This window comes from Tachyglossus aculeatus, chromosome X1 (genome assembly GCF_015852505.1).
Source record: "Tachyglossus aculeatus isolate mTacAcu1 chromosome X1, mTacAcu1.pri, whole genome shotgun sequence".
NCBI lineage: Eukaryota > Metazoa > Chordata > Mammalia > Monotremata > Tachyglossidae > Tachyglossus > Tachyglossus aculeatus.
The window spans coordinates 100,305,831-100,316,499 of record NC_052101.1 but is presented as its reverse complement, the minus strand read 5'-3'; the positions used below and the strand labels follow the sequence as shown (position 1 = coordinate 100,316,499).

The 10,669-nt window shown below is 41.4% G+C and overlaps 1 non-coding gene across 1 annotated transcript; it reads right to left on the bottom strand.

Moving 5' to 3' along the window:
* Nucleotides 1-1,113: 1,113 nt before the first annotated feature.
* On the bottom strand, nt 1,114-1,251 carry LOC119920625. Its single transcript, XR_005448356.1, has one exon. It is a non-coding gene; the product is annotated as a small nucleolar RNA SNORA7 (small nucleolar RNA).
* Nucleotides 1,252-10,669: the final 9,418 nt, after the last annotated feature.

Sequence of the window (10,669 nt, the reverse complement as noted above, 5' to 3'; positions counted from 1 at the left end):
ACTCCCCTCTTGACGGTGAGCCATGCAAGTCTATCCTCAGTAATTTACTCCCAGTTTTCAACTGGGATGCAGAACTGTCTGAGGCTTTTTTTTAACTGTGTCCTTAAAACACTGCCTCTGGCCTTCTTGCTTTTTAGTTTCTCAGTTTCAGCTCTCTGTACAGCAGCTATGTGGGTATCCTGCTACAACTCATTCTCCTCTCATGTCCCACTCAGGGTAGCTGTCTTAAGGTGAGCATAGCATTCATGCTAGGAGACTGTTTCAGATCTCCATTATTTGTGCTCTTGTCTTACCATTTGATATTGAGTCTAGCCCATAAGAGATGCTAATGGAACAACTCAAGGAACCAGATGTGAGGCCTGTGTGGATTCCAGGTCTCACAGCCATAGAGAAGGATGGACAACACTGTAGCTCTGTAGACCTTTCATTTAGTCTGGAGCCTGATAGCACCCTGTTGCCACACTCTGATGGCCTTACAAAGGATGTGCTGGCCTTCTTGATTCTGTTTTCTATTTCCTTGTCTTCCATTTCAGCATTAGTATGCTACTCAGGTAGCAGCACTGTTACAGCTTTCAGTTCTGTATTGCTATTCAGTATGGTTCATAGGTGACATCGGTGAAAATGCTCAAGAAGTTGGGTGAGTATTCTGACATACAGAAGGCTGGGTACCATGTCAGCTTTATAGACTTCTAATTTGACTTGAAACATGATATTCTGTTGACCTTACCCTCCGTCAATCCTCCAAAGGCCATACGGGAATTTTGCTTCCGTTTTCTACTTTTGTCCATTCATGCATCATTGAGTACTGCTTTAGTGGAATTTAGTGATGTATTCCATTTAACTGTGAAACTCTTTGTCAATCAAGAGTATTTGAGCACTATACCACACACTTTTGTCTTATGATGTGGAATCCTCTCCGACCCACAGCAATGCCATGGACACATCTGTACCAGAAAGCTCCACCTCCATCTGCAGTCATTCTGGTAGTGTATCCATAGAGTTTTCTTGGTAAAAATATGGAAGTGGTTTACCACTGCCTCTTTCTGTGCAGTAAACTTGTCTCTGCCCTTGACTCTCTCGCATGCCATTGCTGCCCAGCACAGGTGAGTTTTGACTTGTAACAGATTGCTTTCCACTTGCTAGTCACTGACCAAGCTAGGAATGGAATGGAAATGCTTCTGCTTGACTCTCCCTCTCATAGTCAAGACTGGTAGAGTACTGAAAACTCTCCAGGTGTGACCGTGAGAGGGGATACGGTGCACTTGGGGGAGTTCAATAGATTTTGTAGATATAATCCCTGTCCTCAAGGGACTTCGCAGGTGAGGCAGACACTCAAATAAATTGCAGGTAGGAGGATGTGATAGAGCATAATAAGTACCTAGCTGGAGTCTATAAGGGTTAGGAAGTACCCAAGTGCTGAAGTGACATTAATGGGGGAAATAAGGTGGGGAAGAGAGAGATTGGTTAGGGAAGGTCTCTTGGAAGAGATGTAATTTCAAAAGATGGGAAGAACAGTGGTGTGATGGATGTGAGAGGGGAGGAATTCCAGGCAGAAGGAAGGGTGTGATCAAGCAGTCAGTGGTGAGAAAGAATTGGATGAGTTTCAGTGAGTAAATTGGCTTGAAAAGTGAGGATAAATAGGGGGAAGAGATTGGATTGATAGATCACTTGCTATGGCTTGTCAAAGACCCTCTTGGGTTGAGCGTAGCTCTAAATGGTCAGCTTGTTTTTGGCAGGGAACATGTCTATTAGCTCTGTTGTATTGTACTCTCTCAAGTGTTTAATACAGTGCTTTGTGCACAGTAAGCACCCAGTAAATACCATTGATTGACTGTAAGCTTCCACCCTGTAGATCATGAGCTCCTTGTGGGCAGAGGATTGTTATATTGTACTCTTCCAAGTGCTTAGTACAGTGCTTTGCACACAGTAATTGGTCAGTAAAGAGAATTTATTGCTTAAGTGTAGGCTTACTCTCTCCCCTAGCAAAGGGCAATGTCAGACATGGAGTCAGGCTCTTTAAGTGGCAACAAGCTTACAGTCTAGAGAGACGAGCTTACGTGAATGTCCATCTCCCACTCTAGGCTGTAAACTTGTCCTGGGCAGGGACCATGTCTACCAACTCTGTTATATTGGTAACAGAGTGCTTTGTCTGATGCCCTGCACCAAATATGCTATCAACAAATTTGATTAACTGATGGAGTCTAGCCTGGAACACCCTAATCTGTCCTTTGACCTCTTGGGTGGATACTCCTTTCTCAGAAACCCTCAGATGTTGAACCTGTTCCAATTAATATGACAGAGTATTTTGACTCTGCTTCACACTGTTGTGCATGAACAAAGTAAAATTTACTTTTAATGTCTGTGTCTTTAAAAATGTTGTTACCTAGAAACCCCATGTAACATTTAAATATACGTTGGAGAAAATAAGACTATTTATAAACAGTGCCTGAAACTGTGCTTTTATTAAACAACCTAGGCAGTCATTCAAGAACCTTGTTGCTTTAGAGTATATTAGGCTATTGTTCATATACCTAGGTACATGATGATGCATAATGGTCTACAGGAGTTGGTAGTTTTGAATTACAGCATTACTCAGGCAAATGGTATTCATTTATCATTTCACCCTCACTTGACTCCAATAGCAGGGAACATAAAGAGTACTGATGAGGTCTCCTCATACATTGCCCAAAATATAGGCAATTTATTTAATGAGTTTTCAGTAATAGACATGCCATTTCACAATTTAGAGTTCACCACTCTAAATTTTCGTATAAGCACTTTTCTTGCTGTATTGATAGGTACTTTGACTAAATAAATATAAAAGGTCTACTGGATATAAAATATAAAAGGTGTACTGGAACTAAATCCAATTACATTTCCCAGTGGAATGGACCATCAAAGATTGAAGGAAGTTCTTTTCTCTTTTCCCTCGTGTAAAGGTTGAGAGTGTTTTATTGAGTAGTAGCATCATAGAATAGGCAAGATACAAAAATCCATGAAGGCTAATACTGGATTGCTAAACTAATGAATGAAAATAACAAAAAACTGCTTTTGGAATATAGTGCTGTTGACTATTCTTTTTATATAGATTTAACCACTTAAATTAAATTACCTTCTATTTGTTAGCCCTTGTGAATTTTAGTAGAGGGTATTGTGTGGAGTCATAAGATGTTTCCCACACTTTTCCCATCACCCCTCCCCCATGCCATGCTTCACATAGTAAGATTACAAATCCTTCAAATTTGGGGAGAATTGAGACTTTAGGGAGTTGCTGTTCTTGATCTGGATCCAAGGTTAGAAACTAAAGCTTTTAGTGGTTATCTTGCAACTAGAGATCACTTAATTATATCTAACAACAGAGACAGAAAAACAGATACTAGACAGCCTTTCTGGCTTCTCAGAGGTGTGTAATTCTGTGAATGTACCCGAAACCTGAGTCTGTGCGAACACATCAACATGCCATGAACATACCCATTCAATCTGCCAAGAGCTGAATCATGATTCCTTCCAGACACAGTCACCTAGAAATTTAGGCTTAGAAATAGAGCTTGACATAATAAGCACTTTAACAAATGCCAGGTCCTCTGACTCCCAGGCCCATGTTCTTTCCGGTAAGCCACACTGTCTCTGAATCCAGCAAAACCTCCTCACAGATGGCTTTAAGGCTCTCCTCAGCCTCACCCCAACTGCTATATTTGCTCTCTCCTTCTAATATTCCACAGCTCACTCGTTTATCCACTCCCCCAGCTCCCTAAATATGCAAGTCCACAGCACCTGCTATGTTCAAAAATCCTTCTAAAATCCAATGAACTTTCCCCAGTTAGTTCATTTTACCCCCAACTCACTTAAGCCCATCAGCTGTTTACAGTACTCATAACAGTGGATAGAGCACAGGCCTGGGAGTCAGAAGGTCATGGCTTCTATTCCTGGCTCCTCCACTTATCTGCTGTGCGACCTTGGGCAAGTCACTTCACTTTTTGGTGCCTGAATGACCACATCTGTAAAATGGGGATTGAGACTGTGAACCCCATGTGGGACAGGGACTGTGTCCAAACCAATTTGCTTGTATCCACCCCAGCACTTAGTACAGTGCCTGGCACATAGTAAGTGCTTAACAAACACCATTATTATTATTACCTAGCTTCAGTATTTTTTAATATAGGCTTATTCAATTGCTCATGCAATTATTTATTTTGATTGCTCTATTAGAAATAGTGTTTTACGTATCCCCTATGTTAGCCTCAGCTCCCTGTGGGCAGGGAACACAACACTTGTACTTAGTACAGTTCATTGGACTCAATGGGCAGTCAAACAGTTTTTCTACTTCTTACAAAAATGATGGGTTATTCCATGGTGGTAGAAAGAAAGGTGGGGGGGAGAGAGAGAGAGCAATGCGTTTCTAACGTAATGTTACTTCAGGAACTAACACTTGGTTGCTCTCTCACTAATAATCTTTTCGTAAAGTTGGGCCCTTCATTTCCGACATTGGTTTTGAAAAGAATGTTCCTGGCATCAGGTTTGTGTTAGTGTGTGCATGTGTAATTGTTATGACCAATTTGTGACTGACAATCTCTTCCATATCATGCATATAAAGACTGCCCCTTGCTGCACAGTTGTATTGGTTGTCCATAGTGCCTGGTGTTGCTATTATTTGTCCTTCAATCACAGGTATGGACAAGGGAATAACAAGAGCTCCAAAACCCACTGCTTCTCTGGCTGAAGGAATTTGAGAGAAGACTGTGAAATTTACAGTAGACTACATTGAAAGTTTGCATCCAAATCAAGAAATAAAGCCAATCCCTCTCAATCTGGCATTGTGGATGAATCTAGCCAGAACTCTAAATTTGAACTGTTGAGTAGCAAACTGTGCTTTCTAAGATAAAAGTATCAAAAGCCAAAATCCTAAATAGTTAAATGCCGACCTAATGCCTCCTATGGTCTAAAATTCTCTCCATTTGTAAACCATTACAGCTATGCACTTACTAGTATCCTGGAGATGTGCCTGACAATGTGGCATCTTCATATTGTCTAACAATAATAACTGGTTTTTGTTCTTGCTGTGTGCCAAGCAGTATACTGAGTTTGGGGCTAGATACAGAATAAGCAGGTCAGACACATTCCATGACCCACATGGCGCTCACCATGAGGGAGAACAGATTTTAATCCCCATATTCCAGATGAGGAAACTGAGGCAGAGAGGCATTAAGTAACTTGATTGTCACATAACAGGCAAGTGATGGAGCAGGGATTAGAAGCCAAGTCCTCCGACTCCCAGGCCACTAGGCCTTTCCAGGCCTTTCCACTAGGCCATGCTGCTTTTCAAGGTCAAACCATCTTGTTTTGGTGGTACACAAATCTAATGAAAATATAGAAATCAGATTGCCAACAGAGATCAGCTCCAAGATTGCTAGTAAAGACCCGGGGTTTCATTCCCTGCAACACTTCTTTGAATGTTTTGCTTCCCCCAGTTTTCTCCTCCTATTCACCTACTTGATAACCCAAATGTCAAACTCTAGCTCATCTACTCATCAGCTTTGTCATAGATGATTCTGGGAGAAGGAATTGGGATCTATGACCCAGGTTAATTTCTATCTGCTGCAGCCCCAATATTGGAACATAAGTTGTTGAGCACCTAAGTCATGCAAATTTGTTATCTTGCCCAAATGGCATTTAGAGAACCTAGCTCACAGCACCACACATCTGAATCTCACTCAGAACCCAAATTTTGCTGTACAAGGAATATTGATTTAGATAGGAACTATATTGTATTTGTTTGCATGTGCCTTTAACCTAAACAGACTTTATAATTAGGTTTCTCTTTCCCTTCCTCTCTATCTCCCATATTGTCTTCCATTAGTATGCCAATTAATAATGTGTTTATCATGTGCCAAACACTGTACTAACACAGGGACAGATAAAATAATCATATTGGACAGGTCCCTGTTCCACATAGGGCTCACAATCTAATTAAAACCCCATTTTACAGTTGAGGAAACTGAGACAGAAATTAAGTGACTTACCCAAGGTCACAAAGAGGAGTGGCAGCATGGAGACTCTAAGCTCATTGTGGGCAGGGAACATGTTTACCAACTGTTATACCGTACTCTTTCCAAGGGCTTAGTCCAATGCCCTGCACACAATCAGCACTCAAAAAATATAATTGAGATTAGAACAAAGGCCCTCTGATTCCCATCTTGCTTTTCATTAATGATTTTACAATTTCTAGAAGGCCATTCTACAAACTCGGGGTATTAGTAAATCTCATTTAGGATTGAGGGAATACCAGTGTGTAGGACACATAAATGTTTCATTAAAATCCATGTGTTGATGAAGCTGTTGCTTCTGCATTTTCCCACTGGTTCTTCAGCCCATTAACCTCCAGATGTACAACTCACAGCACATCCTGTTGAAGGAGGATAATTTAGGTGAACACAGCTCTAGACCTCTGAATTAAACTATTCTTTTGTTTCTTGTAGTAGGGAAGTCAACACATATAAATGCTTCAAGGTGTGAATGCTAAGATATTGATTCCTTTTCTGCCTCACATTAGAGTTTACATTGTGAACCTGAGACTCGCTGAAACAACCCTTGGTAAGTCACTGATCTTACAGATAGGGCAATCTGCCATTTAAAAAAGTACCCACACCATACTGCATTTTAACAAAAGGATTAAGTGAACTATTTTTTCCACTAGTACAGCAGGGAGCAAATATCCTGAGCATATACATGGAAACTTGATGTTTCTGGAAATATTCAGTGATTAATAGTTTATTTAATCTTTAATTTTGCATCCTGTTAGGCCTTTCAATCTGATTTTTCCTTCTGTGTGGAGTGGGGAGCAATGGATTCATGAAACTCTGAGGAGGAATGACCTAACTGTGCCTCCGTAGATTTTTGTGGGAGACACAGGGGAGTTGTCTCTTCCAAAGCCTTCTAGCCTCCTTCAATCCATTCCACTTTTAGCTGTGTCACAAAGAAGCTAATCCCCTCCTTGCTATGCTATATAACTTAGTCCTCTATTGGTGTGCCAACCCTAAGCAAGGTCCTGCTACAGCTACCATTACTGACTGGGGAAACAGTGGAAATGCCCAAGTCTGTAAAGGGCAGCTTGAAGGAGTCATCCTGGCAGCAACCTAAGGTGGATTCCCCCCAAGCCCTCAGCATCCTGGGGGACCAGATTCAGCCCCTGCAGTTTGGTTTCCCTCCACCAAATGAATCCTGGGGCCATCAATGCCCCTATCTTTCCATTTTAGCATCACAGAAGCCCTTATCCCAAATCTCTTGCAAGTGTGAGGCCTGTTTTGGCAGAATGATCCTACTGGCCACTTGATGTCCCTTATCCACCTCCACATATGCTTCCCCTGCCCAGGAACACTGGGGTAACCCCCTGGACTGTAAGCTCCTTAGTAGCTAGGGAATATATCTACCAACTCTTATGTAATGTACTCTCCCAAGTGCTTCCACAGTGCTCTTAGTACAGTAAAGTAAGCACTCGATAAATATGATGGATTAACCCCAGTAGCCTAGCACAAAGTCTACCCTGCTGTCCCCTCACTGTTCCACAGGTCATTGCATGTGAATGAGTCTAGTTTCCAGTTGGAAAGATGAGAAGAGCACTCTTTCTGTTGTGGCTGGCATACTGCATTGTCAATCTTCTGAATGGGAATGGGAGAATTGAGCTTAATAGCATGTAAATCTATACTACAAATTGAAGTAATGTATCAAATCTGTGCATTCAAATATAGATTTGAAAATGAAGGCAATAACAATTATCCAAATGAGTCAAAGAGAAGGCTTTTGCCCCAAATAGCCATATGATTGAAGTCAAGAATCATTGTGTTTACTTGAGTTGTTTAGATAATTGCTTCAATTCTCCATTTACCTTTACTAACATAGTCATAGATTTAATAGAATAACCTGTCACCATATCATTCCTGACTAAAATTGTGAACAGCTTAAGGCATAGGTGGTTGAGGCAGCTTCCCAGGTATATGAGAGAAACCCCCGCCCCCACCCCACCCGCAGACCATAGGGAGTTTCAAATTTTCCTGCAGTTCCCTTCATTTGCAGCAGGGATAATGGTGCGGCTTTCTAATGTCCATTAAGGATTCAGGTCTGGCACATCAGGAATGGAGCTCTTTTGAAGGTAGAACTCATTCACTTATTGGAGTCTGCATCAGTCTCACAATGTTTCTCAGTTACACCTTAATAGGTAATAGTAATAATAAGCTTACTGTGTTCGGAGCACTGTACTAAGTGCTGGGAAAGAGTACACAGGTGGGAATTTGACACAGACCCTGTCCCTCAGGGGGATCACAATTTATGAGTATAGGTCAGGGAGAGGATTGGAGACAGACACACTAGGAGCAATGGGACAATGAAGTTCCAAAACAGCAATATAAACTAAGCACAAATACACAAAATAAAAACAAAAGTTAGTAGGGTGCTATGGCTGCTAGAGGAGCAGAAATTCAGGTTCCTCATGGTTCAGAGGCCACATCATACTCATAGCCACAGAAATGGGTACTAAAGCCACTAGCTTTCTGGAAGTCCCAACCTGTAGATACTGCTCTTTTTCCTACCTGTTGGTGGAAAGCAGGATAGGATGGGGTCTCCTTGATAATGTGGAGGGTAGCCAGTCCTGGGGACGCAGTGTAGTGTACAGAGCATGCTGGGGGCCGGGGCACTGGGTGGCAGGAAAGGGAAGGCAGTTTCCTCAGTTGTGGTGGAGGGGAGCTGATAGTGTGAAGGGTGGTGAGGCTGTAGTTACCAGTTGTTTCACTCAGCCGCAGTGAAGAACTCAGACTGTGAGCCCACTGTTGGGTAGGGACTGTCTCTATATGTTGCCAATTTGTACTTCCCAAGCGCTTAGTACAGTGCTCTGCACATAGCGCTCAATAAATATGATTGATGATGATGATGATGAAGAAGGGAGAAAGCTCACCATCTCAGTGTTTGCCTTTGAATGCAATAGAGAACTACACATGTGTAGTTGACCCCAACAAGCTACAGAACTCTATGCTAGGTATTTGGGGTTTGTGTGACACCTTTCCAGGGGGAGCTTATAGCTATTACCAACAACAAGGCAGACAGCTATGTAACATACAAATTCTTTGGATACCTGCAAGAGTGTGAGCTCCTAAAGAGGCAGTGATTATGTGCTTTACCTTCTGTTCTATTTTCCCAGGTGATTGGTGGGTGTCCTGTTCCAAAACCATTGTTGATGATCAAACTTTGCATAGATGGACTAGGAGGTCCACTGATGCAGCACCAATGCTCCCTGAAACAAAGACTTAAACTGAAATGATTTGAAAAACTATACACCTCAAAAGCTATTTATTCGGGCTCATATTTGGTTCCTATATTGCTTCAAGCTTTAGGTCACTTCTTTTACCCAAGTCAATTGGCTTCTCTAAAGAAAATAGCCAAAATGTACAAGTCTTGCTCAAAAGCAATAATACAGTCCCAGTGATCCTAGAGCGATGGAAATTCATGTTGACATCCTTGTAGGTTGTTAGTGCACAGTAAGCCACCAAATGAAAGGAACCACTTTGATTCAATGCCTGTACAACTACAGGGGAGAAAAAGGAATAAAAGTCTAGGAACAAAAAGCATGAAGAAATTCATGTTTAATTTGTCTTCAAAGCAGGTATTCTGTGTAATGATAAAAAAAGTGTCAACTACAGGCTTATGAGAATTATTCCTTTAAAAAGTTATAGTAGAATTCAAATTAATATGTGGGAAAATTTCAATCCTGCTCCTGAAGTTGTATGCACTTGGTGCTTTATTTCCCCGCTCCTTATATCCTCCCCACCGCCAAAAAAAAAATAACATTTATTTTACATAAGCATATTCAGTCTTTTTTCTTTGGTCTACTTGCATTCCAATAAGTATCTAAATGCCACAATAAAATAACTTCTTTTGTTTACCAACAGCCTTGTTTTTGGTGCCAGATATTTAGAAATTAGAAATAGGCTTTTCACAGGATAAGGCTAGGAAGGATAGTGGAAAATTATCTGCTTTTGCAGCAATAATAACACCTCCACTATTGGAGAATTACCTGGCAGCCTCTTCAGAGAGAGATAACTTTCAACTTTTCTTGATCACTAATTTCAGTGCCTTCCTCATGTCCAGCCTGAATTTCTCCTGCTTCGTATTGCTTCTAGACTGGTTGTTGGAGGAAATATTGATTGCCTCTGCTTCACCATCTGCTTGTCAACTGATTGAATAATGGAATTTTCTGATTTCTGGGCTCTGTACATAGCAGGCATTCTATTGTGTTGCTGCTCAGTATACTTTACAATGATGCACTGAGAGATAAAATACAAGAGAAAACCTAGAAAGCCAGTGTATCTTGTGGTAGACTGAGAGATGACAAACTGGAGGGATATTGCAAAACTTTGCTCCACACAGGTGCTGCATCCAGCTTCTTGAGCAGTTCTATAAGTATCACCTACATGTCATATCCAGCATCACATGGCAAGATAAGTCACATGCAATGAGATTCTGAAATGAAGACCATCTTCCAGCATAAAAGCTAGGCTTACCTCAAAACAGCTCTGGTTGTGACATGAGTAGAAAGGATAATGGGATACCCAGCTGCTTCATGGTGAGCTGTAATGGAGTGATCCAAAGCAGGGGAAAAAGAAGCAGTCCTTAAGGATGAAGT